The sequence below is a fragment of the Panicum virgatum genome, chromosome 9K (assembly GCF_016808335.1).
Source record: "Panicum virgatum strain AP13 chromosome 9K, P.virgatum_v5, whole genome shotgun sequence".
Classification (NCBI taxonomy): Eukaryota; Viridiplantae; Streptophyta; class Magnoliopsida; order Poales; family Poaceae; genus Panicum; species Panicum virgatum.
This window is the reverse complement of record NC_053144.1, coordinates 63,507,426-63,529,938: the sequence shown is the minus strand read 5'-3', so window position 1 is coordinate 63,529,938 and position 22,513 is coordinate 63,507,426. Positions and strand designations below refer to the sequence as shown.

The 22,513-nt window shown below is 47.6% G+C and overlaps 2 pseudogenes; one reads left to right on the top strand and one right to left on the bottom strand.

Moving 5' to 3' along the window:
• The first annotated feature begins 2,203 nt into the window (after nt 1-2,203).
• LOC120646909 lies at nt 2,204-9,869 on the top strand (annotated as a pseudogene).
• Nucleotides 9,870-11,833: 1,964 nt separating this feature from the next.
• LOC120646908 lies at nt 11,834-16,226 on the bottom strand (annotated as a pseudogene).
• Nucleotides 16,227-22,513: the final 6,287 nt, after the last annotated feature.

Genomic DNA, 22,513 nt, shown 5'->3' with positions numbered 1-22,513 from the left:
GTACCAAAAAGAATGCCAAGAAATTAATTGGAATGCAACAGGCATTTTCATCTTCTGATCCACATACTACAGAAACTGAACTACAAGTTCAAAGAATTATTGATTTGCAAAATATTGCAAAAAACTTACCAGATGCTTTCTCAGATTATAAAGGTGTCACAAAGTCTCTCCATCCTGCAAGGAACATGCCCGAAGAGTGGAGTTACCTAATAAAACCATTCAACCCAGTGGAGTTACCTAATAAAACCATTCAACCCAAACTGGAAACAAGAGGGGGAGAAGCACTTCCAAGAAGCAAGATATGATTGCTAATAAGCAAAAGAAGACTGGAAGTACAACTCAAATTTCAGTTGAGAGACACTTAAAGGACATACAATGTCCTGTGGATAGATGTGATCCACAATCTAGCTCGATTATGCGCATAAACACTGAGGCTGGAACATCGGAGGACCCTAGATCCATTGTATTGGGAAATAATGATGAATCTTTAAGGGTAGACAAAATTGCTATAAATTTCGTAGAGACTGGAGAGTCTTATGATCGTAAGTCCACAATAGTCGACTGTTACCTCTCTGAGCAAATTGCGAATATCCTTCAAACCGATTCGGATTCTAAGTCTATGATAGAATGCAAGAAGCGTTCTAACTGGGATAAGTGGAAGGTAGCAATTGAAACAGAGATTACCTCGCTTTATAAAAGGAAAGTGTTTTCGACTGTAATGCCAACACCTTCTGGTATCCTTTCTGTGGGATACAAATGGGTTTTCGTTCATAAAAGAAATGAAAACAATGAAGTGGTGGGATATAAAGCAAGGCTAGTGGCACAAAGTTTTACGCAAAGACCTGGTGTTGATTTCAACGAAATCTATTCTCCAGTAATGAGCGGAATAACCTTTCGATACTTAATATCACTGGCAGTATAAAATCGTCTATCTATGCAGTTGATGGACGTAGTGACCGCATATTTATATAGGTCATTGGATTTTGAGATATACACGAAAGTTTCTGAAGGAATTAGTATACCAGATAATAAGGCAAATCACAACATGTATTGCGTTAAGTTACATAAGTCATTATACGGCTTAAAGCAGTCAGGCCAAATGTGGTACAATCGGTTAAGTGAATTCCTTAAATCGATAGGATACACAAATAATGATGATTGCCCATGTGTCTTCATTAATTTCGGTAAATTTTAGTTTAATTAACTTAAATGTGACATACGTGTTTTTATGCTAAATGGGTTCATCTCCATATGTTGAATCACTATAAAAATTTTCATGAACTTGGAGGTGATTTAATAATTGTTTTGGTCAAGGAAAGAGAAGGTGGAATTCATGGGGTTAGGGTTCACTCGAGTTAATTGACGGAATGGACATAAGTGTCAAATAAGGAATGAAAGCTTAAGTTTGTACCGAATGAGGAGGACGAAAATTTTCAGTCAAATAAGGAACCATCATTTTTTCTGATGTCAAATATAGAATTTTGTCACAACATATAGGAGTTTACACTGCTTGACAAAGACATGAATGTGCTATGAGAAAATATACTCCTATATGGCAATTAAAAGGCTATCACAACTTGGCCAAATATTTAAAAAATATCTATATGAGTACGACAATTTGATGTACAAAATTGTGATCTGAAATATATTCATGACTTCTAATCTTAATCTTTATTGGCCCAACCTAAATCTATCAATCCTTTTTTAGAACAAACAAATATATAAACCAATGTGTTCTTTTAGTGGGTTCAATGTGTTTATACAAAACTAAGCCGGGGGGAGGCCCAGTGTCTCGGAATCAAGCCCAAACTGATCTCCTTGCTTGTTAGTTATTTTGGTTGGGCCGCAGCCCACAGGTGGATTCACTAGGTCCCAATCAACTCCACTAGCAGCATTGGTGTCCCCTGCCGAAGTTCATGGAATTCCTCCCGCCTCGGATGAAAATTCACAGCCCTCGCATACATCGCCACCTCCGTAAGTAACTTGAGCCATGGAAAGCAGCCATGCATGAAGCAGCTAGCAAGCTCCCCTCCCAAGTGAAGTCAAATGCCTGCAAAGCACTCCGACTCCACTGCTCCTCCTCCAAAAAGCCGTTCTGAATTCTGAACCGCGCCTAGAATCCTTCCCCTTTCCCTCCGCCATTGTTGCCCGGCATCCGTGCATGCGTCGTCCATGCACGCGTAGCTCGCTCGCAGCCTGATCGATGGCCCTGCTCACCTCCCCGCCTCGGCCCAGTAGGAAGCAGCGGTGCCCATCCCACCCAATGCTCTCCCTCTCCCCATCCCTCCTCCCCCTCATCCTCCTCGTCCCCCTCCTCTCCAATCTCCATCCTCCTCCTCCTCCACCGCTCCTCCTTCCCGACCTCCTCCTCCTGCTCCCCGACCCCCGGCTCGCGCCGCGCAAGCGCAGCCGGGTTCTCGGGTGACCTCCGCGACATCGAGTTCTCATGGAACCACCTTCCCTTCTCGTCCTCCAGGCCTCCCCCCGCCAAGCTCAAGATCGCAGTGTTCTCCCGGAAATGGCCCGTCGCCTCGGCCCCCGGTGGCATGGAGCGCCACGCGCACACGCTCCACAGGGCGCTCGCGGCGCGTGGCCACCGCGTCCACGTGTTCACTTCCCCACCGGCTCACACCGAGGCGGCACCGGCTCTCTCCCCCTATGGGCCCCAACTCCACTTCCTGGACGGCGAGCCCGGGCAGTGGCGGTGCGACGAGGCGTGGAAGCTCTACGAGGCCGAGGGCGAGATCGACCCCTTCGACGTCATCCACTCCGAGAGCGTGGCCGTGTTCCACCGGTGGGCGCGTGGCGTGGACAACCTGGTGGTGTCCTGGCACGGCATCTCGCTGGAGGCCCTGCACTCGGGCATCTTCCAGGACCTGGCCCGCGGCGAGGAGGAGCCCATGTCGCCGGCGCTGAACCAGACCCTGGCCCAGTCCGTGTTCCGCGTGCTCTCCGAGGTGCGCTTCTTCCGGAGCTACGCGCACCAGGTGGCCATCAGCGACTCCACGGGGGAGATGCTGCGCGACGTGTACCAGATCCCGTCACGTCGCTTGCACGTCATCCTCAACGGCGTGGACGAGGCCCAGTTCGAGCCGGACCCGGCCCTGGGCCGCGCGTTCCTGGAGGAGGTCGGGGTGCCCAGGGGCGCCGACCTGGTGCTCGGCGTGTCGGGGCGGCTGGTCAAGGACAAGGGCCACCCGCTGCTGTACGAGGCCTTCTCCAAGCTGGTGCTGCGCCACCCCAACGTGTACCTGCTCATCGCCGGGAAGGGGCCCTGGGAGAACCGGTACATGGACGGGACCTGGGGCGCAACGCCAAGGTGCTAGGCGCCGTGCCGCCAGGGAAGCTCAAGGCGTTCTACAACGCCCTGGACGTGTTCGTGGACCCCACCCTGCGGCCGGGGCTGGACTTGACGCTCATGGAGGCGATGCAGTGCGGGAAGCGATTTTTTTATTTTTAATCTTTTTTAATAATATTTTAAGTTTAACCCGTATTAGTTTTTATTTGCAGAGTGTAGTCCGTTTGGTCGCGCCAGCCTGCATGGCGCGACAGATAGCCTCTGTCGCGCCAGTGCATGTGGTGCGACAGTGTGGCCACGCTGGCGGCCCGAGCCAGTGCTGCGCCGCGACGGCGATGACGTGGCCCTCCCTGTCGCGCCACATGCACTGGCGCGACAAGCCTGTCGCGCCATGCGGGCTGGCGCGACAAGGCCAATGTCCTGAACCGACGGCCCCTTCTCCCCCACCCTCCCTTTCTTTCCCTCGCTCCACCCCGACCACAGCACGTCCAGGGTGGACGCCGGCCGCCGCCACCCCCCCAGTTCCCCCCTCCCAATCGGATTTTTTGAGGGGAAAAAGTACAGGGAATCATTCCCCACCCTTCTCCGAAGGTATTGCCCCTAATATCTCATCGTTTAACCGTGTGCATTAGTAGTTATTGGTGGTTTTTTTTATTAGGGTTAGGCTCTTGATATGAGAAATGGTGGTGTTGTTGATAATTTTCTCATGATTAGGATTTTAGATGATAATTAGATGGTACTCTGCTCTCGATTTGGACGTGAGGTAGTACGTGCATGCATCGATTAATATGATTTCTAGTATTGAGTGGTGGGAATGTTAATATGAGTTACATGCAATTTTATTCCATAGTTTTAGGAATGCACATAGTATATTTTGAGCGCTGGTATATTGTGCTTAATTTGTATATACTTTGTTTTCATAATTATTTTGTTTTTGTTTCCATAAGTATTTTTTTAATTTCACATGGCAATTGAATTTATGTATCTGCAGTGCACATGGCAATGAGCGATGCCCGGTACAAGCTGCTTGGTGGTGGACAGTACCCATCCGAGTGTGATGAGGATGCCCCAGTCCCTCCTGACCTTCCAGTTCCATTCTGTCGTTGTGAACCGGGCAATCAGCTGGCAGAGGTGAAGCAATCGAGGCATCCCAAGATGGCCGGTAGAGCATTCTACATATGCAAGTTGAATGATTCATTGAATCCTTGCCACTGCCTTTTCTTTCAGTGGATCGATGGTCCGGATAAGTTCGATCCTAGAATTCGGCTGTTCCGTTATTATCGGTCAGAGTCGTGGGTGTACAATGAGTTTAGACGATGGGTCCCTCCCCCACCAAATCCACCACCTATGACAGAGGAAGAGAAGCAAGAAGCTGCTATATATCTGTCGTGGTTCTAGAAGGAGGGCCACAGCCGGGTGGCATAGTGCACCCGCCTAACACCGAAGGGTGGTTACCCGGGGAAGTGCAAGCTATTCCTCGGATCTACTCATGGAGCAAGAACACAAGAACACTCGAGAATTTAGAGTGGTTCGGGCCGCCGGAGCGTAATACCCTACGTCCACTTAGAGTTGTATTGCTCTTGGATCTGTGGATGAATCTATCCTCCCCCACCGAGTCTCTCCTTGGACTTGAGTCCTTCTCTAACGGGCGTCTCCTTTTATAGAGCAAGGAGGACGCGTACACAGGCGTTGGCCCCCGACAGGTGGGCCCAACAAGGATGTATATTATACCAAATAGACACTAATGGTGCTATAGTGATGGAGAATCTCTTGCCGGATACGCTTCACCATCCTGTAGACTCTCTGACTGAGGGGGTCTTCTCCTTTCCCATCGGTGAGGCGCCCGTTGAGGCAGTGTAGGTTACGGCGTAGACTGTTGGGTCTACCGTGTAGCCATTATGATACTCCGTTGTCGAGTTGTCGTGTCTAACTGGCGTAGCAGACTGACACGCGTGGCGTAAGTGGCGCCAGCGGCTGTACTGTGCACCTTGGTAACGCGCGACCAACAGTACTGCCTGGCAAAAGTCTCCTCGGGCTCTGCTGCGGCAGAGCGCTCTAAACGTCTACCGCATTGAATGCGGTAGGTGGGTAAGTCTTCCAGAGGAAGCTTGGCAGCCGCGCACGTACCTGCGTCTGCGGACACGTGGCGGCTCCGGACCCCCCTAGGCGGGGTGTCTGTTCCCTCCCTGCTGAGGGGTCCGGAGCCGGCAGGGGTCCGGGACTCCCTGGGAGGTCCGGGGGCCCCTGCTGTTTGGCTGAGGGCTACCTCCTCCGGGATACGTGGCGTCACCGGACCCTCCCCAAGCGGGGAGCGGGTCCGGGGCCGCCCTGGCGGGAGAGCAGGGCTCAGGACCACAGGGGTCCGGCTGCTCGGCCGTCAGGGCGTAGTTAAGGATAACTACGAGGCTCTTGCCTAGACACAGCAAGAGGGGGTACCCCAGTCCTGGGGTACCGACAATATCGTGTGAACAATCCTCCCAAATGTCACTGCGGTGTTCGTGCCAAACTTCAAAGGCCTAATATTGGTGTCCCTCCAAAGTTCACTCCCTTTTTTAGATGCTCGCTAAAGACTAGAGTAAGTGTCATGTAGCGTAGCATTGATTCTTTAATTTTGCAGGAGTAGATGCTCGCTAATGTTATGTGTCATGCAGGATGGATGGCCGGCATGTGACTTCAATGAGTATATTTATGGTCCTAGATCTCATTGGCCGATAGAAGAGGAAGTGCGGGAATTTGAGAGTGGGAAGAAGCCATGACCATGTACAACTGCTCCTAGTCTTCGATGCAAGTGTGGTATTCTGGCCACAAAAGGCGTAGTTCCTTCTGAGCTTGGCTACGGATATTACTGTGGCAATAGCTACGGAGAGTATTGAGTTCGTATATTAACCACAAAGTTAAAACTCCTTATGATTCTGTCATTGTGCTAGTATTTGGTATTTTAACATTTCTGAATGTTTGGCTCTCAATAAATTTTCAGGAGGGAAGGACATGTGATTGGGAGTGGTTCGAAGGCCGGTATGAGCTAATGTTGCAATTGAGCAGAACAAAAGAGCCTTGAAAATCTCGAGACACTTTAAATAGAAAACTGAAGATAAGGAAGGATTACCAAGTTACTTTGCCCCTTGAGTCATTTCTGTCAGGGCCTGTACTCCAAGACCTACGGCGTGAGTATGGAAAGAAGGCAGTAGAAAAGGCGACTCTTGAGGATTGCATTGTTTATTGGAGGAGTAACCGAAGCAAGTACCCATGGCCCCTCACAGATAGGAAGTTTTTGGCAAATTATGAGAAGAAGGAGAAGGAGGAGGAGATGGAGAGGCAGAGGTTAAGGGAGGAAAGAGCAAAGAAAGATTTTACTGTTGATCCGGAAGCTAAATACCCAAAGGGTTCATGGGAAGAATATTTTCAGAAATTGGAGACTAACAAGAGGATGGAAGAAATGGAAAAGATGGAGTATTTAGCTCAGGAGACTCAGATGGAGGCAATGCAGGCCCTAGTTGCCGATCTGCCACACAAGATGCCCAACGTTGAGAATGATGTGTCATCCCCGAGCACGGAGTTTTTGGGTGTTAGAGCTACTCAAATGGAGGCAATGAAGACACTTGTAGGAGACTTACATGCCCAGGATCACCCGTCTGACAAGAAAGGAAAAGCAGTGGACACACCTAGTGTCAATAACCAAGGGAATAGTGCAGTGCAGGACAAAGGGAAGAGTGCTTCTGAGCATGACCACGTTCCTGATGATGGAGATGATGACGAGTGATGGTCAATGAATGCAGATGAAGTAGAAGTCATAGTGTCCCAAATTGAGGTAAGAAAGGGGAAAGCTGTGGGTGGCCGTGTGACACATGGCGAAGATTAGAAACTTCGCCGTGCGCCGCGGGCCCTGGGCACACGGCGAAGGGGAGAGGTTTGCCGTGAGCCTAGATTTTGACACACGGCGTAGTCCTGGTTGGGGCCCAGGTTTAAAATAAAAAAAATCAAAGTGATGGCACTCGGCACCCAGATTTGTCGAGTGTTTTGGCCAAAACACTTGGCAAAGGGCCTGTTTGACGAGTGTTTTAGCCAAAACACTCGGCAAAGCTGTCTAAAATTCAATTTTATTTTTGTTTTTAGTTTCAGCTTCTGCAAATCAAATATCTCACATATCACACATATCGCTCAAATAGCACATATATCACACAAATATCTCAAATATCACATATATCACCAAACAAGTCCACATATCACACATATAGTACACATATATCATCACAAGTCCACAAATCAAACCAAGTCCACCACCAAGCTCATAAGTATCACCAAACAAGTCCATAACAAATCACATACTCTGTGGCATGTAAACCGATACTCTAGATGTACATGCATACAGATCAGGCAACAGAACACTCCATCTCACAAGACCTTTCCAACAATTACATCGATATAAGATCCGGCAAAGCATCTTGCTGGCTACCGCGACCTTAGCTTCCTCCTTCCAACTGGCTACCGTGACCACTACTTTCTCCTTCCCTTGGAGTATTGCCATAGTAGTTGATGGTGACGACGGGGTTGTCGTGGTTGGTGCTGGAGAAGCAGCTGACATGGGTCGCACAGTTGCTACAGGGCAGACACCCACCTAACCAGCTAATCATCTTGGAGAACTTCTTCCGTAATGTCATAGGATTTGGTGAGAACTTTGATATTTGAATGGCTCCACCAAAGCAAACACAGACAAATTTCACCTGTGGATCTGGGTTTGCTGATGTTGTTGTAGGTAGAATGCGATGATTAGAAATGTATGTGTAGGTCTGGGGTACCGGATTCGCCCGATGTGGAGGAGGTGGTGGATGTGGCCTCCCCGCGGTCTTGGATTTGGAGGAGGCGCTTGGGAGGGGGGATAGCTGAGGCCGCATACCAGAATAACTGAGTGGTCAGACAAGGATAACTGAGTCTCAAGAACAAAATAACTGAGTTGGGAGAATAACTGGCACAAATTAATTATTAGAGTTGTGTATAATGAAACTGCATGACAGTTTAAAAAGAAATGGAACTGCATGACAGTTTTAAAAAAATGGAACTGCATGTAGAAGCCGAATTTCTAAACAATCCTATTAGGTAAAGCACCTATACACTTGAAAAATATGAAATTAAATACTGAAGCCTGTTGTTGTATTTCACTAGTTTGTTTCACCCCCTTTCTTCTGAATCAGTGTGCTAGGAAGTCTAAATATATGGTTTTGTTTGTGGAAGCAAGTTCAGTGATTCAGTATCACCTTGCTTACTGCTTGTGGGACTATATAGTCATTTCTATCTTCTTAATTTGTTGCCATATTTTATCCTCCTCGTATCTGTAAGAACAATTTCTAATATATCTCGATTCAGAGATTAGTCATTTTATTTGTTTTGCATTTACCCTCTAAATCTTCCATCTTGGATCTGGACTTTTGTTTGCCTAGTTGTGCTGGATGGCATAGGAATGCTTAAATATACGACTTTACAGCTATATTGTGTCATGGGCTTCCTACGGTGCTTGAATGTGTCTTTGTGACGCTTTGTCTTTGTCCTTGTTATGCAATTATTCAGTAATTGAAATCATAAAACAAGATGATCAGATTTTTATGAACTAGGATTGTTTCTCTCTCAAAACTCTACTTGTCCTCATACTAGGATTTGGACCACGTAGCAATGCTAATAGATGCCTTTGGTAACACCAATCTGGATGAACTACAAAAACAATTCTTCACGGTGCCTAGTATCCATGAGTGAAAGCCATATTAACATCCCCACTACTCAATCCTAGAAATCATATTAATCATCCAAAGCCCTAATCATGAGAAAGCCCTAATCATGAGAAAACTATCAACTACGACATTATTTTTCAAATCAAGAACCAAACCCTAATCACCAAGAATCCATAATATCTACAAATGTGCACGGTTAAAGGATGAAAAAATGGGTGCAATACCTTCGGAGAAGGGTGGGGAACGTTTTCCCCAACTCCCCCCCAAAGGCCGGATTTGGAGGGATCTGGGGGTGGGGTGGCCGGCGGCGACGACCTGCTCTTGCTCTGGTCGGGGAGGAGTGAGGGAAAGAAAGGGAGGTGGAGGAGAGGAGGCCGGCGCGGGCCCAGGACATTGGCCTTGTCATGCCAGCCCGCATGGCGCGACAGGCTTGTCGCGCCAGTGCATGTGGCGCGACAAGGAGGGCCACGTCAACGCAGACGCGGCGCAGCGCTGGCACGGGCCGCCAGCGTGGCCACATTGTAGCGCCACATGCACTGGCTCGACAGAGGCTATCTGTCGCGCTAGAACCAGTGGCGCGACCAAACGGACTACAACCTGTAATTAAAAACCAATACGGCTACATGGACCCCGAGTTCGGCTACATGTTCACGCCCAACGTGGAGTCGCTGCTGGAGAGCCTGGAGGCCGAGGGGGCGGAGGGCGCCCGCCGCGGCGCCAGGCGGGGACGCGCGTGCCGGGATTACGCCAGGTCCATGTTCGCGGCCACCAAGATGGCGCTCGCGTACGAGAGGCTCTTCCTCTGCGTCAAGAACGAGACCTTCTGCGCCTACCCCGCCGAGTTCGACTAGCCCGCCCGGTCGATCTCTGCTCACTAGTACACATAATGTGCATGCATGCCTTTTTAATTTTGTACTGCTAATAATAATCATACAAATGTTATTATACGGTGCTTTTTCCTCTCGTTTTTGCATTGAACTCCCAGCTACAGATGTCTGGAGATGATTTATTATGAAGATAAATAGATGAGCAAATCCACATTCTTTTTTTGGAAACCTCGAGGGTGTAGGTTGAAGTGTAGGCCGTACGGAAACTAGCGGGCTTTCTCGAGTTGACGAATGCTTATGTGGCAAGTAAGCGATCGAATAAAGCACCGCTACATTGACCCGCCGCATGTTAGAACGGCTGACTTCCAGGGATGTCCCGGGATTGGCCTGCTACTAGTAGTATCCGTTCTCCCTTGTACGCCTTCACGGACGGCATCGCATCAATTTCAGTTTTCAGAAGTACATTTGTGGTACTTTGGACGACTTTGACTGAGTCCTAGGCTCAAAATTGTCATTGCTGTGGTTTTTGTGTAGCAGTGGTCATGTTTAGTTCGTGAACTTTACAACAAAAATTGCCAACTTTTTTGAGCATTGGGAAGCGTGTCTAATGCTTAAAAGTTAGCTACTTTTTTTTGCAAAGTTCACGAAGTAACACAGGGAAGTTAGCTAGGAATTTTTTGATCCACTGAATCAAATCAAAATGTTTGGTTTGGACTTCCTCAGAAGAAAGGTTGCCGTGTCAAAAATCAGAGTACAATTCTGCATGTTAGGATTGATGTGTCAAGGTGAAAAATACTTCTCTTTCCGATGAAGTAAACAGACAAATTTGGCAATCGCAGTAAAGCTCATGTTAATATTGGCGTAGAAAAACATGTTACACTACAGAGACAGTACCCAAATACAGAGGCGGTCGCTCATTGGAGCTGCGCGCAGGTATAGACAGATGGCTATATATCAACTGCTCTCTTCTTTACACGAGTGGCGATCAGCAAAGGCCTTGGTCGCTTGCCTGCTCGCATACCCAGCCCCCTGAGCCGCCGCTTCGTTTTCGGATGCGTCCGACCAGTCGCCGACCACCGCGTCCCTCCCGGTGAGCCTCTGGACGACCGACTTGAAGCTGGATCGGTCCGCCTCGACGTGCACCGTCTCGATGATCTTCACCACCGGCGGCCTCGCCTCGCCCCCTCTCGTTGTCGTCGCCATGGAAGGGAGAAACCCCAGAACACACGAGTTCTTTTTCACGTCGAGGAGAGCATTCAAATGCCAGTGCGATCTCCAAACCCAAGACGCAAAACCCGTACGGCGATCTGCTGCTTCTTATAGCCGGCCGGGAGTTCGGCCACGGACGAGAAAAGATCACCCGGCATCGCCTAAAAAACTAGAGGGTCGGACGAGACGTGCAGCCACCGCACGGAACCCTCCGTGAACTGGAGCTGCTTGACGGCGGCGCGAGCGGCGACCGTACGGTGCTAGATACGTGACAGCTGACGGGACGGTGGAGGAGGGGGAAGGTCACTGGTCACGACAGCGGCACCGCGGCTGCTGTCGCGCCACATATTCCTCGCGTCAAAGTCAGCAATACCGGTTCGTCCGCCCGAGGGGGCTGCCGTCCTATTCGCTAGTCAGAATAGTGCTCTTGATGTTGCCTACTTGGCCATTGACATTCGTCGAGCAACCAGGGATAACGAACCAACGGGCGATCACCCAAAACGTGGTACTTTGAGCTTTTTTGCTGCTGCAGACCGGGGCCGACATGCAGCTTTCGGTATGCACAGATTCTCAAGTTAGATGACCCAACAAGGCATTTGCGTAGCTCAGCACTTACGTTAATATCGGCAAAAGAATATGATACTCCTGCACGAATCGGTCGTGCAGGGAGGATACCGGTGATTCAGCACGATTAGCTCATCAAGCAAAAATTGAAATGTGGTCCTCTAGCGGCTGGTCACAACTCACAAACAACATAAGCTATGCTCACACAGTGGGGGTAAGTTCTCGTGAGACGCAGACAGCAGATGTACAGGGCTACTCACATACTGCCTGACGTCTACTGGAATCAGAATACCATAGACAACAAATACCTATACCAGTATGGAAAAATTACAATGGATCGAACGCACCAGCATACGAAAAATCGGCACACTGCTAAAAGACTCAGAAAAAATATTTTATACAACAGATTCATAGGCTGGAGGTGGCGGCGGCGATGCCTCTGTTGACGAAGGCTTGTCAGTTGCCTCGGGCGTCTCAGTTGAGGGGGCAGAGGCTGCAGCTTCAACAGGCGTAACGCCAGCTGCACTAACACTATGGGTGTCCGCTGCAGGAGCTGGAGCAGCATCCGCTGGGTCAGTGTTGTTTGCTGCATCTGTAACTGGAGCTGCTGGGGCTTCCTCGTTGCCAGGAGCTACTGTAGCTTCCTCGTTGCCAGGTGCTGCGGTAGCTTCCCCGCTGCCGGGTGCTGCTGCAGCTTCTGCAGCTGGGGAAGCTGCATCGGCAGCTGTAGCTTCCGACGGCTTTGCCTCGTCAGTGCCCTGTGATGCAGGAGCACTTTGATTCATAGGAACTTGAGCCCCAGGAGCGTTTTGAGCCATGGGAGCACCCTCAACCATTGGGGTGCCTTGAGGAGCGGCGGCACCCTGAACCATCGGAGCACCTATGGGTCCATTTGAGGATTGTGCTGCATTAGGTAGACCAGGTTTTGTGCCAGATTTTTTAATCACGATCGGTGGTGCAGATAGGGGAGGCATTCCAGAAGGAAGTATTTCGATGGGAGGCTTTTTCTCAGTTTCTCCCAAGCTGGTGAGCTTTGGATCCTCAAGAGAAGCCAAGAACGCTGCAGCGGCATCAGTTTTCACGGTTGGTGTGTGATCCAGCTCCTTCTGTAGCATCTTATTCCATGCTATAACCAAATTCCTTAATGATGGACGACCATGGGCCTGCGGAGTTGATTATGCTAGTAAGCATTTCACAATCATAGTAACTGTGAACAAAAAATGAATACTAAAAAACAGCAATGGAACAGAACAGAATGAAGAAAAATTGCTTCATTCTGCAAAGGGTGAAACCCTAATGTTCCATGTCTCAGAACAAGGTATGGGCAATGCATGAAATGAGCTTACTTGAGAATGTAAAACGGCCTCAGCCAACATTCCTGTGTCCTGCCATGCTTTTTCCATAAGGGCATTATCTTCCAGACCGCTATCTTCCAGACCGCAGCAGCAAATGCTGCTTCTCGTCCATGTCCAGCTGCAATAAAATTGCTTACCAAACCCTGAACAAGTACACTGGTGTTAGTGGTTATTCCTACAGATTTGTGGCAATTCACAGATAACAATGTATTGCATTTCCAACAGGTGAGATCATGGATTTATCGAAGTGTGTGTTTTGGGCCATGTTCATGTGTATACATGGAGTTTTGTGTGTGGCAATGCGTCTTCCAACATTGCCACCTTGGTGGAAAAGGCACAATACAACACCAAAACAGAAAAGGCAACATCAGGCCTCAGTACACACTTGCGCATGAACTCTGTTTCATGTTATATTATCCTTCAAAGCTGTACTAGTCTATTAGAAATGTTCTTAACTGTATGACGACATTTTATCCATCAAACTTTGTTGCCACTATGTTCTTATCACCAATAATCGTCATGCATAAAAATCTAAGTTTCCAATATAAACTATTAGCCTTAAATTGTGGTCAAAGTAACATACAGACAATCTAGTAAGCTCCCCATGATTTGCAAGACGGAGTGCCAGACCTCTCAGCATCTGTCCATGTAGAGCTCCCTTTACAGAAGCTGCAGCTGCTAATCTCTTTAGAACTTCACGAGCAATGTCAGATTGCCCAGTGGCATCTGCTGCATCAATAAGGTCAAAAAACTCCTTGACAAATTTCACTATTCCCTGCACGGCATCTGCAAGACTTTCTTGCTTAGCTTGTTTAGCCACTGCCAAATTAAGAATCTGTGTAACATCAGTGGCATCAGCGGCAGCTGTTTCTTGTCCCACATCTCGGCTATTGCTCATTGTCAATAAACAAGCAAGTGCTCTTTTCAGGTCATTGCTCTGCATCGCAAGGTCGAACTCCAACCTGAGGGACATCAAAACAAATTCACATAAAGAAAAAAAAATTATGTATGTCATACTTGCTCTGACACTTGTCCTAGCATGTTAGAATGTCATATAGAACAGCTCAATATGCAAAAACAAAGGTCTTACCTCTTAGATATTCCAGGCAAACGAAGAGCTTCAGTAGCATAGCCCATACCCAGCATAAACTGAGCCAGGTCATCATGATGCTCTCGGCCAAGTCTAGTTGCCCTGCATAATTGGATATAATATTATTATTATTCAATCCTAAAGAAAGCAAGAGGCAAATGTTCTACACATACCATTTCACAGCACTAACAGGATCCCCATATGCTGCAAGGCAACGGCATCTTATACCAGGTTGGCTGAGTGACAAGGCATGCGCGCACATATACCTTTTAAGGAACATGGAACATTTCAGAGTTACATCCAGGTGAGCATGTCAAAAAAGTGTAACAAAAGGCAAATGATTTGTAATAGTTAGGTTCCACATCATTTCTGTGCATGAAGAATTAAAAAGAGTTAAAGACTGCTTAGGATGATATATATTACCTGTCAACAAGCCAGAGAACTCCATCTCTGACACCAACCACAACAAGAGGTCCAATAGGTCTCTTCTGCTCAGGAGGGAAGCGAGTTACCGCAACAGACACCCCTCCTCCAGCGACAGCAACTTCAGCATATCTTCTATCATCTAATTCTTTCTGAAATACTGAATCATCTCCATCCATCTTGGATTGCTTTGGCACTATAAAAGGTGGTATCGATGGAGCATGCTGAAAAGGAGGCTAAACGAACAACCTGAAATAACAGTGAAGGATGTAAGAAGCAATACATTGTGCGCATCATTCAACAACATATTAATGAACTGGCAATTTTCCAGAATAAAGGAAAATAAAATTGACACCGCAGTGTATTAGCCAAATTTACTCTGTACGGGATAGATTTCTACTCAAATGAAAAATGTCTGGTCATGATTTTTCAAGATGGCTTTGGTTCACATAAGATTTTACAATAAATTGTGGCCGTGGAGAACCTTGATCTTCCATTTGCAAAGGGTAGAATACTTGCAACAATAAAATATTAATTTTTCAACTGCCATTCTTAGCATTATGCAAATATAGGCACCTCAAGGCACTATAATTCTGTTTATCAAACAAACTCGAATAGACAGCCTCAATATTAGGTACTAGTCCATCCATTTTTATCTAATACAACAATTAAGAAACTATACTTTTTATTTAACGTAGGACTTTTTTTTCGAAAACGCAGGAGAGCTGCGCTTCTTTGTATTATAGAGAAGAAAAAGGTCCCGCACACTCCCATCTCTCATACGGGGACCAAATATGAGAGTAGGGCTAACAAATTACAAAGTGACTAGCTTACGAAAAAGGAAAAAAACCTGACCAGCACCTTGACCTAGCCCTCTAGATTACAGCGGCTAAACCCAGGCCGTGCAGCTTCTTAGCGCCGGCCAGGCACCAAAGGCTATGCTCATCCTTAAGTTCTCTCATGATAGAGTTGACCGAGGGAGCAATGCCTTCAAACACACAAGCATTCTGGTGCTTCCATATCATCCAAGCACCCAGAATTATTAGGGAATTCACCCCTTTTCTATGATCCTTTTGCACTTTCTTGATTACTTTTCGCCACCAATCAGCAAAGCTTCGTTCCCGCTGCTTAGGCACATAAGTTCCTAGGTTTAGCGGGTGTAGTAAGTTGAACCAGACCTGTCTTGCCACCACACATGAAGCCAACAAATGTTGCACTGTCTCCTCCTCTTGATCGCATAGCGGGCATTTTTCTGGATGAGGCAATCCTCTTTTTGCAAGCCTATCCGCAGTCCAGCACCTGTTTCGGATTGCTAGCCATAGGAACACTTTGCATTTGTTTGGTGCCCAGGACTTCCAAAGCCTTCTCCATGGTTCAAAGGTTACTGAACCAAGGAAGTAAACTATGTATGCAGATTTAGAGGAATAGAATCCTCCAGCTTCCAATTTCCAAATGTGCTTATCTTCTTGCTCTGATAACTCAAAACCTTGGACACAGTCCCAGAGCTGCAGATATTCTATGATTCCATTCCAGTTAAGCCCTCCACGTATTGCCGAAACCCAGCCATTATTAGTTAAAGCTTCAGCCACTGTTTGCCTTCTACGGATTCTTGTAGGCACACTTGCAAAGACATTTGGTGCAAGGTTTTCAACCGAACATCCATGCACCCAATTGTCTGTCCAAAAGAGAGTGTTGTTTCCATTTCCTAGCTCTGTCCGTACAGCAGCAGCAAGCAAAGCTAGTGAGTTAGGGTGGGAGGGGAGATCAAGATTATTCCATGGTCGATCAGCTCGGGTTTTCTTCTGCCACTGCCATCTTGCCTGTAATGCCCATGCCATAATCTCCAGATTAGCAATTCCTAGCCCACCAAGATCAAGAGGCCGCATGACTTTCTCCCATGAGACTAAGCAACAACCTCCATTAGCTTGCTCCCTCCCCTTCCAAAGGAATCCTCTCCTGAATTTACCAATTGCCTTAATGAACCATTTTGGAACATTGATGGCAATCAACAAGTAGATAGGTATGGCTGATAAAACAAACCGGACCATAGTGATTCTCCCAGCCCTATTCATTAGAATTGCCTTCCAACCTGGACCAAGGCATAAGATCAATTTTCCTCAACTTTTTGTTGGACAAAGGCAACCCCAAATAGGTACAAGGGAATTCTGATATACTGCATGGGAGGGTATTACTTACTGTTGACAGGTAGGTTTCTTCACAATGGATGGGAATAATGCTGCTCTTGTGCAGGTTTGTCTGCAGTCCTGAGGCTGAACCAAAAGCATTGAGGATGTCTCTTGTAACTTGCAGCTCTTCTTCAGTTGGTTTTATAAATAGTGTAACATCATCAGCATATAAGGATAGGCGCTGTTCTGAAATTCTTGAGGAAAGAGGTTGCAGCAGCCCATCCTCACCCGCTTTCACAAACAGACTATTCAACACATCCATGACAAGGATGAAAAGCATGGGAGATAAGGGATCACCCTGTCGAAGTCCGCGTTGGTGCTGAATAAACTCTCCTGGTTACCCATTCAACATGATTCGAGTGGAAGATGTTGATAGCAAACTCGAAATCAGATTACACCAAGGTATGCCGAAACCCAAATTAGAGAGTACCTCCAAGAGAAAGGACCACGATACTGAATCAAAGGCTTTGGAGATATCCAATTTCAAGAAGAGACTTGGCACTTTTTGCCGGTGTAATGGCTTCACCGTTTGCTGGACGAGAATGAAATTGTCATGTATACTTCTCCCTCGTATGAATGCACTCTGGTTTGTAGCGACCATAGAATTTAAATGAGGTGCCAGGCGATTGGCAAGAATCTTGGTTACTAATTTAGCAAAGCTGTGTACTAAACTTATGGGGCGAAAATCCTTGGCCATTGCTGCATCCACTTTCTTAGGGATTAGCGTGATGAAAGCTGCGTTGAGCAGTTCAAGACCTCTAGCGTTGCCTTGCTGTAACGTGATAATAGCAGCCATGATATCATGTTTAATCACCGACCAACACTCCTTATAGAATCTTCCTGTATACCCATCAGGACCCGGGGCTCTATCAGATGGCATTGATTTAATTGTTGCCCAGACTTCCTCTTCAGTTATCGGATTATCAAGTATGGATAGATCCAGACCATGCCTATGAAAGGCTTGCAAATCCAAGGCTACTGAACGATCAGCAGCTTTCCCAATTAAATTCTCATAGAAATTATGCAGGATATCATGTTTGTCTTCTTGGGATGTGGCCACTCTCTCTCCCTCAATAAGTTTGGGGATAAAATTCTTCCACTTGCGATAAGCAGCCTGTTTGTGAAAAAAGGAGGTGTTTGCATCCCCTTCTTTAAGATGTCTAACCCGGGAGCGCAACCTTGCGATGGTCCTCTCAAAGGAAGCTAAACTTAAACAATGTTGCTTCAACTTCTTGCGCAGCCACTCTTCCTCAGCTGAAAGTTGCCTCATATCTTGTGCCATTTCAAATCTATGTAGCACTTCGCGGGCCAAAGCCAGTTGTGTCTTTATATGTCCCACCTTAGCACTCCAGGATTGCAAGGCCCGAGTCAATCTCTTTAGCTTGATAGAAATACGCTCCAAGGGGCCAGCAATTCTTACTGGCTCATCCCAGGAGTTTTTAACAGTGTCCAAAAACCCCGGCAATTGTGTCCAGTAACTCTCAAAGTGGAAGCGCCTCTTGCTTCTGATGCCGTCCTGTAGCCCAAGTAAAAGAGGACAATGGTCAGACATCTCTGTTGCTTGACTTTGTAGCACGCTATCAGGGTAGAGGTCCTCCCAGGCCCCGTTTAGTTGCAGGCTGTAAAAATTTTGAAAAGTCATTTTTTTATATTTGATGTACTAAACATAGACTAATCACAAAAATAATTACAGAACTCGTCTGTAAATCGCGAGACGAATCTAATGAGTCTAATTAATCTGTCATTAGAGATTATTTACTGTAGCATCACTGTAGCAATTTAGCATCTAATTACAGCCTAATTAGGTTCATTAGATTCGTCTCGCCATTTACAGACAGCAGTCGCAATGCGTTTTTTATTTCGTCTAGATTTAAGTTTCCATGCGGGTGCCGGAAATTTTTTTTTGAATTTGGAAGTTTGGAACTGAACACGGGCCCAGTCTCCTGTGCATAGCATTCTGTCCAACTTCACAAGAGTAGGGGAAGCCCTTTCGTTTACAAAGCGGCGAAACCTCCCCATCATTGCCATGTTTACATTGTCGTTATTCTTGTCCTCTGAGCTATATATCATGTTAAAGTCGCCGGGGAGCATCCATGGACTACTGCAGTGACTCCGCACCTCCCGTAATTCCTCCAAGGAAGCTGGTTTTTCACTGTCTAAGTGAGGCCCATATATTCCAGAGAACCACCAAGCATGATCTGCATCAACTCTGAATTTAACTGAAACCGAGTGGCGATGCACACGATGGCATTCAGCTGAAAAAACATCATCTTTCCAAGCGATCAAGATTCCACCTCTTGTCTGTTGGGCAGGCAGATAAGCAAAAGATTGAAATCCCTGACCTAGTATAGACAAGACGTCGTGAACTGAGATGTGAGCTAGCTTTGTTTCTTGCAAACAGACAATAACCGGTTGGCATGATTGCACAACTTGATGAACCATATCACGACGAGATTTATCATTGAGTCTCCTCGCATTCCAAATTAATACATTACAAGAAGCCATCGCATAAGGAAAATAAACACGACCAGTGGAGGACAATCCTGACATCCTCACATAACTGTTATGTTATCCATGGAACGCACCTCAACATCTGTTGGAGCATTCCACCCGAACAGAGCAGCTAGAGCCTTTATATGCTCCTGGCTTAAAGTTTGTTCAAAGATCTTGGCATATTGCTTGAGTGCTTGTTCAGAAATAGTTTCCTCACGGTCTGAGATGTCCTCTTCCCCGTTCTTGAAACATAACTGGCGACAGACAGACTCAGCAGACTTGTGATCAGAGATCGGCGGTAGCTTGGCAACGCGTCTGCTTCTCCTAGGAATGAAGTCATCCGGCAAGGTTTTCTTCCTTGGCTTGGGAGGCGGAGGGCACTGCAGCACTTCTTCAACTGGTTTTGTTACCTTGGCAATGAAGGTCGAAATTTTTGAGGCTGCTGGAGCAGTTAGGTCGGCCTGACTCGCCGCAGCCGGACAGCGCTCTTCATAAATCATCTCCTCCTGACGTTCCAGATCTAAGACATTAGGGGCAACGAGCGGAGGCACGTTCATGGCATCATCACTTGCTGGCTGGGGAGTGGCCGGAAGTGGAGCCAAGTCGTCCTCTACGACACTCGTCGAAGCGAAGCTTGCTGCCACGGCAGCCTTTGGTGCCACGGGTGGAGGCGCATTGGCAGCATCAACGCACGCCGGGGCGAGGTCCGGCGGCGAAGTGCCAAGCGCCTCAACAACACCAGTGGCCAGGGGGACGTGAGCATCACGCGCAGCCGGCAAGCCGCCCGGTCGCATCGCCAGTGGGCTCTTGCCGCGGCGGTAGTAGGTCTTGAGCGGAGAAGGGCGAGCTCCTTGATCAATTCTCTGGCATACCGATGGTTGCAACTGTACGTTCTGAGTTGTAGGGGAGATACCCAACGTAGACAGCACCGGGTCGTCGAGCGGTATATGTTGCGTTGGCGACGCAGCAGTAAGAGCGGTTTTTTTTTATATATTTTTTAAAAATAAAAATTTCAAAAATATATGTCCATTTTGAAATATTTCAAAAATACCCCCGGTAGCCCCCATGGGGCGACAGGCCTTAAGTGTAATTTTTTTTCAAATTCGCAATGAGGTCCCTGGAAGAAAAAAAAGGCCCTGTCGCCCCCGCCTCGGGCGACCGGCCCACGGGCGCGGCAGGGGGGCCTGTCGCCCCCCTGCGGGCGACAGGGGGGCCTGTCGCCCCCCCCCTCGGGCGACCGGGGTCCTATAAAAGCTCCAACCCTCCCCTTCCCTCCTCATTTGAGCCCGAAAATTCCACCAAAAATCCAGAAAAAAAAGAGGAGTGAGGAGAAGGAAAGCGGCGAAGCCCTGCCGGATTCAGCACTTGTGATCTGCATGTTAGTACATTTAGTTTATATATTGTTATATTTAATTACTACGTATTTAAATATGAGTAATTTAAGTAGGGGTGAGTAATTTAATTTAATTTAATTACTACGAAGACAGCCACGTGTACATATCTCTTTAAAATTACATCTAGTGTTCCTACATATTTACTAATATCACATACATGATACGATCCAGCTACTGCGTTCGGCCATACTGGAATGTTTAGAGGGACAGCACCAGTTGGCGGACCGTATCCAGGGATGGTACCGGGGCCACAGATACCGGCCTACACAGGTTAGTTTATGTTTCGTATTTCGGTTTCTACATGTCATGACAAAATATACGAGCGTACGCTAACATCCACATTTTTTGCGTAGGATTCTACCCCCATGCGGGCGCCGGACATTCTTCTTCCTCCTTTCGACCAGATAATGAGACCTTCACCTTAGACGACTTCGACAGCTTGAGTCCAGAAGAGCCTGCCGCGCAAGGTGACCCCGATGTCTTGGGGTATTCACAGCTAGGAGGAGCACCACTTGGGATCTCTCAGCAGCAAACACCGCAGCCCCTTGCGCGTCCTGAGTGACAGGTGAGGTCTCCGGATGTTCTCACCTACTCCGAGGGCCATGTCCGTGCCCAGCAGAGGGCTAAGAGGGTCCGACGCCCTAGGGGTGGTTAGATGTATCTGATGATTGTATCTCTGATGTTTATTTGTAATGAGATAGCTGTGGACCGCTTATTTGTATCCGATGTTTATGATTGTGGTAGTTTACTTGTCATTTGTTTCTATAGATAGTATTGATGTGAACTTATTATGTTTGTGGGTTCCATAATGCTCGTGAAATAAGGGAAGTTCTTGCGATTTTTTCCCGTGATTTAATGAAGAAAAAGTTAGGTGCGGTAGGAGTTAGCGGCCGAGATCCTGCCGGCGATGATGACGACTACACGCTCGAGTAGCTCAAAATAGGAACCATAGTGTATCTAGCTGCGAGTACGAGATCACAGGTTGCCACTGCTCAGCACGGCGATCACGGGTTTCCCAAATGTGGCATTCTTTGCCCAGACATACGTGACCCAATAGCAGTGCCCTTCCACCATTTCAAAAAGTACGCAATTCGGCAGAGTTTCGCCGTTTTTCTTCTTCTCACCCCTCTGTTTTTTCCTGAATTTTTATGCTCAAATGATAAAGGGAATGACGGCATATGGCAGGCTCAAATGACAAAGAGGCCCCTGTCGCCCCATGGGCGGGCGACAGGACCCTGTCGCCCGAGGGGTGGGCGACCGGCCCCTGTCGCCCGGGGGGGGGGGCGACAGGGCCTTTTTTTTTCTTCCAGAGACCTCATTGCGAATTTGAAAAAAAAATTACACTTAAGGCCTGTCGCCCTATGGGGGGGGCGACCGGGGGGTATTTTTGAAATATTTCAAAATGGACATATATTTTTGAAATTTTTATTTAAAAAAAATATAAAAAAGAAAAAACCGCGCAGTAAGACACGGCTTTGAAACAATTTCAGCCCCATGGGCCAGCCCATTCGACCCAGGAACACGACTAAATTGCTGAATGAATTCTTCTTCAATGGCCAAACAACGCATACCATCCCCCTGGAAACCTGGGAGCGCGTCCCCCACGCGCGAGGACGGATGGATCACCAGGGCCGCCAAGTCATCAATGGCCTTCATAGCAGCTGGAAGGTCGTGTGGGGAAACAACCATTGCAGCCACCGCCTCCTTGGACCCCGAGCACGAATCATCGACCAAAACCTCCTGGCTCTGCCGCCGCCGCCCACTCCGAACTCCATATCTTAATGATTTTCGATTCGAGCTCGACAATAAAATTTTTATTTTTTTTCTTGATTGTGTGTTTGTTTGTATGTGTCGTAGACCACGGTGTGAACGAAGGAGAGCCCGTTGACGAGCAGTACCCGAGCCAGCGAACGAGGACCAGTTCCACGACCCCGAGCCCGAAGGACAGTGCTTC